The sequence below is a fragment of the Wyeomyia smithii genome, chromosome 2 (assembly GCF_029784165.1).
Source record: "Wyeomyia smithii strain HCP4-BCI-WySm-NY-G18 chromosome 2, ASM2978416v1, whole genome shotgun sequence".
Taxonomy (NCBI): Eukaryota; Metazoa; Arthropoda; class Insecta; order Diptera; family Culicidae; genus Wyeomyia; species Wyeomyia smithii.
Genome location: NC_073695.1, coordinates 219,238,099 through 219,253,593, shown reverse-complemented (window position 1 = coordinate 219,253,593; position 15,495 = coordinate 219,238,099). Strand labels below are relative to the sequence as shown.

General features: G+C 34.5%; 2 protein-coding genes and 1 long non-coding RNA gene across 4 annotated transcripts in view; all 3 read right to left on the bottom strand.

Moving 5' to 3' along the window:
- The window catches only part of LOC129725964 (ras-related protein Rab-23), a 109,290-nt gene extending 97,714 nt beyond the window's left edge, over window positions 1–11,576 (bottom strand). The window contains exon 1 of the mRNA XM_055682446.1: window positions 11,481–11,576. The gene's annotated coding sequence lies outside the window, so the exon portion shown is untranslated. The remainder of the gene's footprint in view (window positions 1–11,480) is intronic.
- The window catches only part of LOC129725965 (protein yippee-like), a 171,753-nt gene extending 160,137 nt beyond the window's left edge, over window positions 1–11,616 (bottom strand). Inside the window, exon 1 of one of the 2 annotated variants that reach the window (XM_055682450.1) lies at window positions 11,481–11,616. The gene's annotated coding sequence lies outside the window, so the exon portion shown is untranslated. The remainder of the gene's footprint in view (window positions 1–11,480) is intronic. The other variant, XM_055682448.1, reaches the window with a different exon arrangement.
- Window positions 11,617–14,188: 2,572 nt separating this feature from the next.
- On the bottom strand, window positions 14,189–15,053 carry LOC129723938 (uncharacterized). The gene is made up of 3 exons (XR_008727845.1): window positions 14,967–15,053; window positions 14,417–14,488; window positions 14,189–14,361 (listed from the first exon to the last, which is right to left on the bottom strand). It is a non-coding gene; the product is annotated as an uncharacterized LOC129723938 (long non-coding RNA).
- Between the last annotated feature and the right edge of the window lie 442 nt (window positions 15,054–15,495).

The window sequence follows — 15,495 nt, the reverse complement described above, 5'->3', positions numbered from 1 at the left end:
TTTTTGGCCGAAGTAACGGTACAGAATCTGTATATACAGATATAAAGATTTTCGTCGAAAAGTACAGATTTACAGATTTTTCGAAATTGACATTAATTTTTTAAAACACTCCAAATTTTATTTCATTAAATGTTAAGCAAATTGAACATATTTTCAACTCCTCACACGTTTTAAGCTAAAAATTTTGTTTATGTACCATAAAAACTTAAAAAAATACAAAGTTCTTTATGTTTAAACAATACAGATTTTTTTTACAGATATTTTTGTTCCAGATACAGATGCTTAGATTTTTTCAAGGGAAAACACAGATTTAAATGTGGCAACCCTGGTATGTAATGCTACGAAGACAAAACGAAATGGCGGACTCATTACCAATCTCGCACGGCAGCCAACGCTAATAACCCAAACGGCGTGCACAGTTTGGCCTTCCTTTTCACCTGGAACAAACAATGAAAATGTTTTCGTATCTGGATAGGTTTGCCGCACAGAATTGTGCAATGTTTAAAAACATATATAAAATTAATTATTTTTTTAGAAATAGTATATTTTCGTTATTTTTTCTGCGGCGTAAGCGTTTTTTTTACCTGTGATGAAATAGGTGCGTATTTTAATTATCTTATAACGACTGTAAATTTGTATAAAAAGCTTAAGCATTTTAATTTTTTGTGATCAAGCATGCAAATGTAGCACGAGCCGCCGTGTGAAATTGTTCAAAAGTCCCCCAGGTTGTTGCTAATGAGAATTTTTTTTTCATGTCCAAACTTACCATGAAATAAATAAAAATTATTTTTCTAAATCCCTTTAGAAACACCTCCGATTGATGAGGAAACCCCTTTAACACAGTTTGCTTGTATATTTTCAATGTGCTCTTTAAAAATATATTTTTTGGCGTATTTCGTTCTCACATTCACATCATGGAAACACGAGTACGTAGCGCAATTAAACTTAGCGAACTTGCAGTGCAAAATGATAGTTTTTTTGTAGGAGACTGAGCAATTGCGACTATTATTTGATCTGTTGTGTTACCACAAGATATAATTGATCATGTTGGATTTAATCCATTATTTATCAATGCTAAATAACGGATAATATTCCATTTTTTTTTTCACTTTTCATGAACAATTAATTAATTTTTTTTTTTTAAATGTAATACTTAGTAAACGAATCGCAATTAATATTAATAAATTAATACAATTTTTTTATGTAATATACGGCTCAATTCATTAATCTCGTAGATGTTTGAATGAATTTCAGATTTTATTCTGAAAGTGCTTCCTTTATTTTTTTATGAACTTTATCGGGATCAGGTTACAAATTCCAAAACAAGTTTCGGATTAATCATCACGGGAACATAAAACCATCAAAACACCTTAAAATTCTCGCTTTCCACATGTTCTATATTGGTGAGTATTTTAGCGTTGCGGCCTCACTGAAGCCAATTAGATAAGTTACGGATCAGAGGAAATGATCAAGATTTAATCACAAGCAACCCGTCCATACGACAGCTACGTTTAAAAAAATCCATAAATCGTGTCACCTCTCTTTACGCATCTTCGAGTATACGACGCAGCATACAACATATTACACTGGATTACAGTTGGCAGTTCTTAACAGAATCGACGAAAAAGTAAATGTCGCAAATGTGAACAAAATCATAAATTGAAGAAAAGAATAACTCCGGATAATCGAGTCTAATCTATATCAAGCAAATCAATTTATTAAATTTCAAAATTTGGCCAAAGCTCTGTTATATAGGGGCCAAAAAAAAATAATTTGTTCATACAATTGCCACTCGGAGTTAATAGATAAACTCGCAATGAGTATTTTTGTTAGAGGGAAAAATCCTTCGAACTTGAACAAGGTGTTTTATGATTTTGTCGCTGTAAACTATGAGACTTAGAAAAACCCGTAGAATCATAGAATATCACCATTTAATATTAATTGCGAACAGACAAGGTTTGAAAATGTACTACAGTTTAATCTCTATGAAATCTCTATTGTTTTAAATGTTTCTATCAGAAGGATTCGCTATAGCTTGATTACATAGAACATAGCTTACATAGCTTTATGAAATTATTACATAATTTTAAATTTTGAAAATATTGTTTTGTCTAAAAATATAAAGTAACATCTAGTTGGACGATAGTTAAGATTTTTAATACTTTCGCTCATTTTTATGACTCACTTAAACAACATGAGATCAACTTCTTAAACATAAACATTTCAAATCACATATTCGTTTATTGCCAACCTCTGCATTTTTTTTGGTAAGCATGATCAACATTGCTTCAAATCCTTTGCAGTATTCTGCTAGATAAAAACATAAAACAGCTGGACAAACTACACGCACACACTCTCCCTCACTGGGAACAGAAAGGCGTAATCGCACACATGCATCCACACTAGGCGACGGCATAACATCGCGCAACAATTCTACCGGGCGGTAGTAACACAGGAGATGGAGCCGGAGGGAGGAAAAATCGATAGCTTTAGAGCAAAAAACCCCCTTACGACAGAGATAGCAACAATAATAATAACAAACTCAGTGCGCATGTCCGAAAGTCCAATTTGCGGGTGACATTCACACCGTTTTCTGTGTACCGCGACACTTGACGGCGGCCCGTCGACGCGCAATCCCATTTCAATGCTTGCCTGCCTGGCAGTAAGTAAGGCGGCAGCCTCCCCGTGCTGTCTGGTAATGTTGGGTAAGCTCGCTCTGTAGTTGTGACACATTGCCTGCCCTCCACAAACCAACCCAACACGGTACGGTACTAGCGACAAACCAAGACAACGCAATACCATCGCGAGACACGTTGGTATTTTTAGAATTAATTTTGGAGATAACAAACTTTTCGGAACATTAACTCGACACGGTAATTGGCCCGATTGGGAAGTACGGTGTTGTTAGCATTTCCGATCAACCCCTCGGAGTATATGTTGAAATATGCAACATATGTGTGGCATGGTGGAGTTCGATCACAGAATAAATAATGGCCCGGATACCTTAAATGAGAAAAGTTTTAACGAACCAAAAAGGTTATCGGTTTGGAGTAAATCTCAACACTTTTTTGTACGATATCACCGTTTGGAAAAAGTTTCACCGGTACTCACTTATTATAGAAATCGTCTGTTGTTTGCATGTCATGATTGATTACCGTGCGGATTCGCTTTTCTGGTTTGTTAATATTTTTATGTGACCTTCATTGAGAACTGAAAAAATACCAACATATGAGCACTACTAGTTGCGATTGAAAATAGTCACTACCTGTCGTTTCCGCGTGACTCAATAAGATGACTAAATGGACACATGAGGAGCGTACCAAGAAAGGACGTTTGAACTTGTTTTTTTTTTTTCAACAACTTGAATGGAGCCTTAAAAATTACTAACAGTAACTTAGAAACAGACGATACTAGAAGGCTGATGGGTATCAAAGTTACTCAATTTTTGCATGACTGTATGCAATTTTCTGACGAATTGTTATAAAATTGTGGACCACACTTTCTAGCATATTTGTTCAAGTTCTTCTCAAATTTCTATCAGAACCGATGAGTACGTTTGACAACATTTGCTACGAAAAATGCTACTAGAAGCCTAAAACAATATTTTCGATCGAGTTCCCACTTCAGCAAACATCATTCATACCATTCAAGGTTTATTTTTCATACACTAACATGGAATGTTGTGCACCATCGGCACTGATGTTCAAGAACACTGAAAGTTGTGTATAACGCGTGATGTTTTCTGCATGCTACAGGCATTAATTACTCAATTTGAAGCCTGTGAAAAAAAAACTTTTTTTTCATCGATTTACACTGTATTTAGTTTCCCTGGCATCGGGCCAATCTTCCGCACAAGGATAGTCACGCTGCGTGTTTACAAATTGCTCCAATCAATCGCATAATCCGACGACGACAGACACAACCCATCAGCGCACGCCGTAACACGAAACAGCTGCTACTAATGGACAGATGACGGCTCGGCTCGGCTACGTGATTTATGCAAACTCAACCACAGATCGATTGTTCTGTATTATTCAACAGCTTCGAAATCGATGCATCGTGCCTTCTGTTCAAAAGTAACCATATGCATATGCACCCTGGAGCCGGCTGTTTAGTTATTCATGGCAATATTTAATTGTGAATCCGTTCATCAGCTGTGCTACTTGCTTCCTCAAGCAGGCAGATTAGAGTAAATGCATTCCATGCAGCCTTGCCGTGATCGAATCGCTGCGCTTCCAGCTGCAGGAATAGATTCTGTTGGGAATCAGTTGCCCTGCAAGCTGCGACAACGGCGATATTGTCACCGAACCACATGGCGTGAGATTAAAAATGCATACCAGGAATGTTGCATTTTTAGCGTTGGTATTCAAACATAAAATTAAATATGTTGCACTGAATAAATAAACATGTTTTTCAATCACGCATCGTACAATAAAACTAGTAATACATGTGATTAAATGAGTATTTTTATCTGGAAGAGAAATCTTACGAGGTTTTTTAATTTATATATTAATGGTCTTACTCCAGCGTTCTCAAATAATGGTCGGAAATGTAATATCTTTATATGATAACGACAAAAATTTTATCTTCACAGAACAATATTAACCCATGAAAATCATGCTTCCAAATGCTGCTTTGAACTAGTCCAATGAGTAATTTTTGAAAAATATTCATTGATGGAAAATCTTCACAATTGGATGCCTCTACTAACAATTTTCGAATCTCTATTGTAACTGAAATATTATCACATATTAGAATTTAGTATACTCGCTCACGTTTTCGATGTTCTTCCCTTGAAATTGAAGTCAGCTGTTTTAAGAGTTCCAAAAGTCTAACAATTTGCAAACTTCGTCCCGCCTATTTTTGTGTTTAATACCCATATTGGGTGGTATTCAGTTATTTTCGTTGTTTTCCAGAAACTGAAAGTGGTCATCTTCGTATTTGAAATGGTGTCCAGTAGTATTCGGTTATTTTTGGCTGTTTCCCAGTACATAGTTGCCATCTTAAAATTCAACATGGTGTCTAAGGTCAACTTTTAGCACTTTGCATCATCCTGATTCCGGTGATACTCATATCACTTAAGACTATTTTTCATAAACCGGAAGTCGCCAGCTTGGAGCGTTATTCTGATTTAAGAAACACCCAGGTCATTTTCGGCTGTTTTCCAGAAACCGGAAGTCACCATCTTAGAAACCGAAATGGTGTCTGTCGTCGATTCTAGCTCCGGTGTATCATTCTGGTTCCGAAGATACTCATATTGGATGGAAATCGGCCATTTTTGGCTGTTTTTTAGAAACCGGGAGTGGCCATCTTACAATTCAAAATGTTGTCTGAGGTCGATTTGTGACTTCGGTGCTCTTCAGGTCTTCAGGTGGTATATGGTCATTTGCCGCTATTTTTCAGAAACCGGAAGTCGCCATCTTGGATTTAAAAATGGCAATAAGAGACAATTTCTGGACTCTGAACGTCATTCTGGTTAAAGAAACACCTATATTGGGTGGTATTTGGTCATTTTCGGCTGTTTTTCAGACACCGGAAGTCGCCATCTTACAATTAAAAATGTTGTCTGTGGTCGATTTGTGGCTTCAGTTTTCGGATTTAGGAAATACCCATATTGGGTGGTATTTGGTCATATCCCGCTGTTTTTAAAAAAACCGGAAGTCGCCATCTTGGATTTCAAAATGGTATTTGAACACATTTTCCGGATAAAACCGAAAGTTCCCAGCTTAAATTCAACAATAGCGTCTGGAGTAGAAAATTTTTTCTTGCTCTCAAAAACCTCAACATATCAAATTTGGTTCCATTTACTTGATCATTTCTCGAGATGTGCAGAAATTTGTGTGGAACCCCTCCCTTCCAGAAGAAGGAGGGATGTCGAAATATTATGGACATGTTTGTTTCCCCTAGAAATATTAACCTGCCTAATTTGGTTCCATTTATTTGGTTAGTTCTCCAGATGTGCAAAAATTTGTGTTTCATTTGTTTGGAACCCCTCCCTCACATAAGAGGGAGAGGTGTCGAACCATTATGGACAGATTTGTTATCTCTTAAAACATTCACCTGCCAAATTTGGTTCTTTTTAGTTGATTGGTTCTCGAGCTGTGCGAAATTCGTGTTTCATTTGTATGGGACCCTCCCTTATAAAAGAGGGAAGGGTGCCAAACCATTATGGATATATTTGTTACCCCTAAAAACATCCACCCGCCAAATTTGGTTCCATTTACTAGGTTAGTTCTCAAGATGTGCATGAATTTGTGTTTCATTTGTATGGGACCCCTCCCTTCCAGGAGAGGGAAGGGTCTCGAACTATCTTAGTCACCTTTCTCGGCCCCTGAAACCCCTATATACAAAATTTCACGCCGTTCGGTCCAGTAGTTTCCAAGCCTATATGAATCACGCAGACAGACAGAGCTGCATTTTTATATGTTTAGATAGAAGATGTAGTTCTACGACTACGTTCCAAGTTCTTACAAAGCAGGCAGTGTATGTAATTTTTATTTTGGAAATGCAAAAATGAATGAGAACTGTAAAAACTACGTAGGCAGTGCACACTGGGCCAGAAATGGAAATTAGCGGAACGAAATTAATAGTACTACACATTACACTTTTTATCCACTTTCACTATTTAATTCTATCACTTTTCACTTATCACTTGCATATACGTATTTCAACACTTACTTAGTGCCTTCGTCAGTGCTTATTTGGACTGAATGGATGAATTTTTAAATCTAAAACTTTGTCGAAAACTGCAGAGCTCTAGCGTGTAAGAATAAAAAGTTGGTGTCGAAGCGCCCTCTCTGCGGCCAATTTGCAAACTAAACTGAGCGTCAAGTTGAAGTTCTTATTACACTGAGAAACTTAGCTGAAGACTGCATATAGGTTGGATAAAGTATCACAGTACTGGACCGTGTATTCCATGCAATAAATACATAGCAATTGTATTTTAAATGAAACCTATGTTTATATTCAAACTGAAATATCACAAAAACACAAAAAAAACACATCTTTCAAAATTTCAGAAAATTGAGATTATTTAATGGACAATTTTTAGAAAAAATATGGTTTGCTAATACTTGCTACCCGCTGAGATATCTACTTGACAAAATTCTGTTTTTTTTTTCAAATTTTGTGTAATATTTTCACTTTAGTACTTCAAAAACTTTTGTACTCTGATGAGAACGACGTAATTATTCAATTTCTATCGAGAAAAAAATTGTAAGAAATTAATTCGAGTGAACTCATAAAATTATCACAATTAAACGTGAAATTCAGACAAAACTTATAAAAACTTGTAGATCTCTAAAATTATAAGAGTTAGAAATTATGTATATTCTATAAAGTTTCATGGAATTTAGAGATCTACAACTTTGTCGAATACCGCAAAGCTCTAGCGTCTAAGGGAAAGAAGTTGGCATCACAACGCCACCTTTGCGGCTAAATTCCGAACTAACTCAAACATCCAAAATGAAGCCCTAACTATGCTAAGAAACTTTGTAGAAGATCGGAAACCGATTGGTCAATTTCTGAGAGCGCTAATAATTTCGTTCCGCTAGATTCCATTTCTGGCCCAGTGTGCAGTGTACGCTTTGCTTTGAAAGAACCTAAGGTGAAACGGTATTGAAGCCACAAACGGCCAACTACGAGCCTCGGTAACAGTTGCTGCGGTGAAGCAAACATTGAATAGCGTTTTCATAGTGATCGCATTATCTATTTTGAGTCTTGTGCTTCTGGACATTCGAAGTGGTGCACAGTGGTCTAAACTCGAAAAATCGTGATCATTTTAGATTTGACTGTGAAATATTGATTTTATGTACCTAGTGTCTCCAGCAAGTTTATTCCATATAACAAGGCCTTTCTTTTGGCGTTTCTGGTTTTTTGATCAATCCCCCTAGTAGTTAGATATGATAACTATTTTTTCCAATTTTTAAAATACCAGATTGCTTTCTTCAGCAAAGTTGTAGGAAAATCTATGAGAAAAAGAATTGCTGAACACTGTAATCTTCTATCTGTACGTCTGATATGACGAAATAGAGTTTTACGAGGAACACTCCTCAAAATTCGTTTTTCGTCCATAACTTTTTCTATAATCGTCGAAACAGTTCAAGATGTTCTAAGATTTTGTTCCTTCTGCTAAACCTCGCATTTTTGTAGAACATGTTGGTTCGATATTTTTATTTGTTGCAAAGATATTTCTAGTTTTTTGCTGAAAATAGCCATGTTTTGAGTCCATATTTTTTCCGAAGGTTGCAGATAGTAGCAAACCGACTGTATGCATTTGAAAGTTTGTCAAAAGAACTGCATTGCTCAAAACAGTTCAACTGTTTCTAGTTGTATCCAACCGAGTACTGAATGAAAGGAAAACACCCCTCAAAATGAGTTTTTTGTCCAAAATTTTTTTTTGTAATCGTCGAAACAATTCAAGATGTTCTAAAATTTTGTTCATTCTGCTAAACCTCACATTTTTTATGGAATATATTGGTTTGATATTCTCATTTTTTGTGAAGATACTTCTAGTTTTTTGCTGAAAATTTTATTATTTTTATTTTTATTTTTTTATTTTATTATTTTTTTAGAAAACCAGAAGAAGTTTAACTTCCTTAGACGCTAAAAGCTGCAAATGCAGTGATGAAAGATAACTGAATTGTCCTTCCGAAAAAGAAATGGTCAATTTACCCTACACCCTGACCAATTTACCCCAACTGAGGGGCTAGTTGATCAATTTATTATCTACTTAAAAAAACATAAAATTACTTTTAATAGTTAATACAACATTCTCATGCAATGAGTTTTTGCCTACAAAAAGTTACAGAACATTTTTACCAAAAATGACTAACTAGCCCCACTCTACCTGATACTATTTTCTGTATAAAAAATTTTAAAAATTTATCAGGTTTAAAATTCAAATTTATTCCTCTTGTTCTAAGTCGTTTGTCAAATCTACTATATAAAAATGGAATTCCGTAACGCTTGATCTTATTGATATTATTCCCTCAGTCTCTGAGGTGTACAGTAATCATCATCATTTTGAATCGTTCTAATATGAAAATAATAAGCGGTGACATATTGGTTTTTTAACATGAAAGTGTTCGCTGATGTTCAGGAAAGACATTTGAGAAAAAATAATAGGTATCTAATTACTAAAACTTGAGATATTATTCACAAAACTACGTAAAACATGCAAAACTATGACTTTCTGTGCTAAATTTGCCTCTAAATCAAAATTCAAAGCGAAGACATATGATTATTTTTTCACTAAAATGTTGGTTAATGTTCAGGAAAGACATTTGAGAAAAAATAATTAGTATCTGATCACTAAAACTTGAGATATTATTCACAAAACTACTGAAAACATGCAAAATTATGACTATTTATACTTAATTCGTCTCCAAATCAAAATTCACAGCGATGACATGTGATTCTTTTTTTATTAAAATGTTCATTGATGTTTAAGAAAGACATTTGAGAAAAAATAACCGGTATCTGATTACTAAAACTCGAGATATTATTCACAAAACTACGTGAAACATGCAAAATCATGACTTTTATGCTGAATTTGCCTCTAAATCAAAACACGAAGCAGTGATCTGTGATTTTTAATATAATAAAATGTTCGTTGTGTTTAGGAAAGATATTTGAGGAAAAAATAATAGGTATCTGATTATTTGAAATTTAAATATTTTCCACAAAACCACATGAAAAATGCAAAACCATAATTTGTTAGGCTCAATTTGTCTCTAAATCAGGATTCAAAGCGATGACTCGTAATTTTTTCGCTAAAATGTTCGTTGATATTCAGGAATGACATTCGAGATAAAAAAAATAGTTATCTGATAACTGAAAATAGAGATATTATTCACAAAACTAAGTAAAACATCCAATATCATGAATATTTTGGCTTAATTTGTCTCTAAATCTTAATTCAAAGCTATCACATATAATTTTTTCTATTAAAATGTTTATGTTCAGAAAAGACTTTTGAGTAAAAATAACAGATTTTCGATTACTGAAAATTGAGATATTATTCACAACACTACGTTAAACAAGCAAAATCATGAGTATTTGAACTCAATTTGCCTCTATATCGAAATTCAAAGCTATGATATGTAATTGTTCTTCATTGAAATGTTTGTGTTCAGGAAAGACATTTGAGGAAAAATAATAGGTATCTTATTGCTAAAAGTTAAGATATTACTTTAAAAACTGCGTATGTTAGAAGATGATTTTCTGTATACATGAATACACATTAAAATACTCTTTTTTAAATTTATATATATTATACATACATACATAATACATGCAAAATTTTGACTTTTTTAGTATGAGTTCAATTCGCCTGTAAAAATTTTTTTTTTTAATAAAATGTTCGTTGTTCCTTCAACATCTGCGAATATTTTCTTGCAGAAGAATTTATGTTTTAATTTGGTGCGAGTTGAGCAGAAAAAAATTACATTTCTGATGTTTTCGTAGTTTTGTGAATAGTAACACATTACGGGATTCGAAATACTTTATTACTTTTACCAAAACTAGATCTTAGGACATTTGGCTGGAGGCATTTCATTGGTTTAATCTTTTTTTTTTATTTCTACGTTGTTATGTGGATTAAAACGTTAACTTCTTCTCAGACGTGTTCCTTGGACACCAACAAACATTTTCGTTATAAAAATTCACATGTTATCTCTTGAGATATGATTATAGGGGAGAACTAAGCATGAATGGTCACGCTAAATTCTTCTTACTTTGATTTCTTTCTTCTAAAAGTTACATAAAAATTGGTTTTACTGTGAATGATTGCCGAATATCCGATTAACACCAGAGTGTGATATATTCGGAACTGGGATGACCCCATATAACATTTTCCAAAATAACGATTTCTGGTTTCAGAAAAATAATCTAAAGTGGTATTTGGCCAACTATTCCAATACTTGCGAAACTTTCGAACTCCATACGTCATTTTGAAATCCGAAATGGCGACTTCCAGTTTCTGTAAAACATCTCCAAATCACAAAATGCAATCCGATATGGGTATTTCCGTTCTGCGCGTTCTCAGAATGTTAATGTACTTAAAGTGATGTTGGACGTATAAGATGTAAAATATTTTTGAAGTGAGTTGTGCTAATAATGCAATGAATTATAAAAAAATGATTCCTAATTTTGAAACTTTCGCCGGGAACGTTCAACTAGTAGTATATAAAATGTAATTTAGATCATCTGAATTTCAAAATATGTTTTCAATCCCTTATGGGCCACGAATAAACAATCATTTCCTTTGAAAAAAAACTCAACTTCCAAAACGTCGTGTTCTTTTGTGTAAAAATTTGGTATAGCTTTGTGTAAACTGCATTTTCTTTTGAAAAAAAAAATTGAATAGACTCATTAAGTCTGACGGCATAGCCCAGGATTGCATGTTATCTTACTGCAAGTAGAAATAGGTTCACTGTTTTCTATAAATCATGCATTCCTAAATGTCCAAGGACGCTTACCTTTTTCCCCATTGGCATCTGCATTGCCAGCTTTCCTCAATTAATCACTTTTATTAAACATATCTTCTACTCGCGTACACTCAAAACACGAAACACCGCAACGCAGTCAGCTCATCCTTGACCCCCAGTAGTATTATTATGCAATAATAAATACGTTGATATGTGCAAATGCACACACTTGCAGTTTAGATATAATCAAATCATTACCCTGATGCACACTACGTGATCCTATTCATATGGTTACACCAATAACAGATGCAAATTTTTTTAATTATTATTTGCCATTCAATTGGGATTTGGTCAATTCAATCACAAATCATTGTTCGTTAATTGAGTGTTAAAATTTTATCAATATTTACTTGAAATTACTTTCACTTCACTGGTATTTTGCGCATTTATTCTATACACATTTCAGACAGTTCACTATTAAAATGTTTGTTTTTAAACCGTACAATTCGATACGCACTAAAGGGCATCCGACACGGAGAAATTATAATCAATTCACTCTTAACACAATTTCAATTTCAAACAGTTAAAATAAATAAAAACTAAATCAATGGATTGCCAATTCAATTGATTAACTTTCTGCACTGGCACTTCTCACAGATAATATTCACTCTGAACCGGACTTTCTGCGTTAAACTAGAACATTTCCGAACATTTTAACTCCAACCAGAAATAGTTTTTGCAAAATCTCCAAAGAATTTTCGTCCTGCGAGAATTTTTCTCTGTTTTCAATTCGAAACGACGCAACAGAAACCAAATTTTCGACGATTTTTCCTCTTTATGTTCTATACACCAATATTCGCAGGCGCCGTGAAGCTGAACAACGTCAGTTTGGGGCGAAACACCTGTGTGTGAGTGAGTTTCGTATCACCCACTGCGCTGCTATGGTGCTGTTTGTGTTTGGTTGGAGAGCCGACTCTGGTTTCGTGTGGGATTTTCGCATACACTTTGCGAATGTGTGAAAAATACAAAACGATGCAGGAAGGTTTGAGTGTGTAGAGGCACTGAAAATCTTTTCGATTCGCACGTCACAACACAATCAGGGCAAATATATTCAAAACTCAACTGTTTTGATTTTTCAGCTGAGATTATGCCTACTTGAGGATTACTTTTCCTTTAAACGATAAAAGCATACAATGTTTATATTTTAATTCCCATTTTTGCTGAGAAATGGACTTTGGTTTAGCAGCTACCGTCAAAAACGGTGAGATAAACATTAAATGATTTTCGCTTAACATAACAAATATAGCTTGCCGTTGGATCAACTGCGTAATAGCATTCGTACATGTCCTGGAAGTTGATAATATTCGGGGAATTACAGGGCAGAGAAAAATCTGGCCCATTTGCTGTCCATCAACACACCCGCAAGTACCCTTCCAGCATACCAACACACACAAAGCAACCTGCAAAGCCGGACTGCAAAAACATATGATTCCAAGTTGTTATTGTTGCTATCTCACTTGCGCCAACATGGTAAGTCTATACAAAGAAAATGTACTGCTATTTCTGTTTGTTCAGTACGAATTAAACACATATTTATCTGCAGAGCTGCCTGGTTTTTAACGTTTTTAAATAACTGCGTAAACTTTCATGTAGATAAATTTTACAATTTTTTTTTAATACTGTAGAAAAACCAAGGGAATGGTATGGTAGCCTTCAAGCGTTACGAACATCTATTTCTGTACCATTTGTCCCAAAACTACTTCTTCTGCTGTCAGAGTTTGCTTCACTTTGCTTTGGGACACAATTAATGTACTAAATATCACTTAGAATATCACATACCATGTGAAAACCTTAAGAAATTGCTCAAAACTGTCTGATATGCTATTAATAATTGCAGTCAACATTTAGCCGGTTTGCCCGAATCAACATAAGATAAGGGTAAACTGCCCATTTTTCGGGTGCCAGTGCCAGTGATGTTGGTAACGCGTCAAATGTATGGTAGCTGACAGCGATGCCATTCCCGTGAGAAAAACATAAAATATTCATTTGAAAAAGCAACTCTTTCCAACAAAAAAGTATTTTTTTCTAGAATTCCTTTTCGAGAATTTTAAGTTTTAGTTCATCTGTACAACTGGCAACATTGGTTATCTGTTCGTCGACTTTTCGATTAAATATTAAAACTCGACATGCTAATCAAAATTTTAAAAAGCTCAGAACAACCAAGAGTGCCATATATACAGAAAAATCTGTGTTTTACAGATTTTTATATGACAGACTCTACAACCAATAACAGCTTACTTTGACTTTGAATGATAATGGAATCTCTTTACCGATAAATGGGAAAGCGTCATTTGATTCTTTGATCTTATTCAAAAAGACATTCGAAGATTTAAGGCTGTTTTAAATTTCATTCTAACTATTGCTACCAGCCGTAGCCCTACGTCAAACATGCGGTCGTTTCTTGAACACCACATTTTAACTTTTTCGATAAAATTGAGTATAACGTCCTTTTTCTTGTTTACCTGTATCCGAAAAGATGCATTTAATCGAACTTATAAAATGTAATCTCATTTTAAAATAATCTACACATTCGAATTGATTTATGCAAAAACAAGGCTAAGGACCTATGACTGAATCCGTCTATAAATATCTACCTATCTGCTTAAACATTTGTGCTCAATATTTTAAAATTTTATTGTTATGCGTGCCCGATTAAGGTTTCGGTAGGATGTCATCACCTCAAAACATCAAACAATTAATTGATTCGCTCCATTTTCACTGAATCAAGTGCGAAATGGCAAAAACGTTTAATACTTATTCATAAATGCACCGAGATTTGACAATTTCACGGCCGGTTTTGATCTCTTAACGTTTTACCAGTTTGCAAGTCCTCAGATAATAATAGACGTAATGATCCGTTACTGTATGGTACCTGTAGTGGAAGGATTTTATTAGTACCGTTTAGAGAAAATAAATTCCTAACTTACAGTAGCTTATTTGGATCTCGCACGCATCTTCCTGCGCTTACGCTTTAGCCTTCGCATACGCTTCTTACGCCACTGCAAATAGAGAATATCCGATTGAGTTGACTTGACCCATGGAGTATGCATTTAATCTAAAGGTAATCAGTTAGGTATGAATCAATAAATATAACTGAAACTCTGCTGACTGGCCAGGAAATCTATTTCTGTACAAATATAACCTCAAAATAAACGCACAAAATGGTTAGTTCCGGGAAATTCTTAACGATTATGATTTACAGCCCGAATTATTTTGAAGCTGATTTCGGCTAAACAATAGCGGAATAAGCTGTTTTTCAATCACAGTGTGTGTTGGGTTACTATTAACGATACTAACATATTTTCACTTGATGTTTATAAAATAAAACAAAACCGCATGGCGAAAGCCAACACATTCAAACCTCACTAATTCTCATATTACAGTTCAAAAACTACAGCAAGAAATAAATATTTGCATTCTCACAACTTAGACCTTTGAATTATGGTTAAATATATAAATTTTTAACAAATATAATACCTTCGCTCTCATTTTTTAATCCGCAGTAAAACACGTTTACTACTTCTTGACACACGTCGAAAGAAAGAGAACAAACTTTAAACGAATTCTTTCAAGCTGGTTTGGTTGGCTGAACTTTTTGCTATAATTTAATTTATAAATTTTATAGCTAAACCTTTCTAAGGTTAATTTGTATATTACGTATTTTTTTACCCCTTTGGCATCACGCCATGTTTCAAGGATTGGATATCAACATATGTAAAAACGAGATAGCATATCACCGCTTCTTTTCATACATCTTTATCTTACTGCTGACAACGGGCACAAATTAATTTGAGCCCATGACATGAGTTTATTGTCATTCACTGTTACTCGGTATAAGGATGCCAAAGGCTCGTATTTTTACAAACCTCCATAGACCTTTCTATCAGCGCTAGTATTAGTGGTCGATTTGACTAATACAAGTTTTATTTTTGGTTGCAAATATTCAACACATTGGTGGTAACAAAAATTTGCCTCCTGCCCCGAACTTTTATTCAAGTTGTAAGCC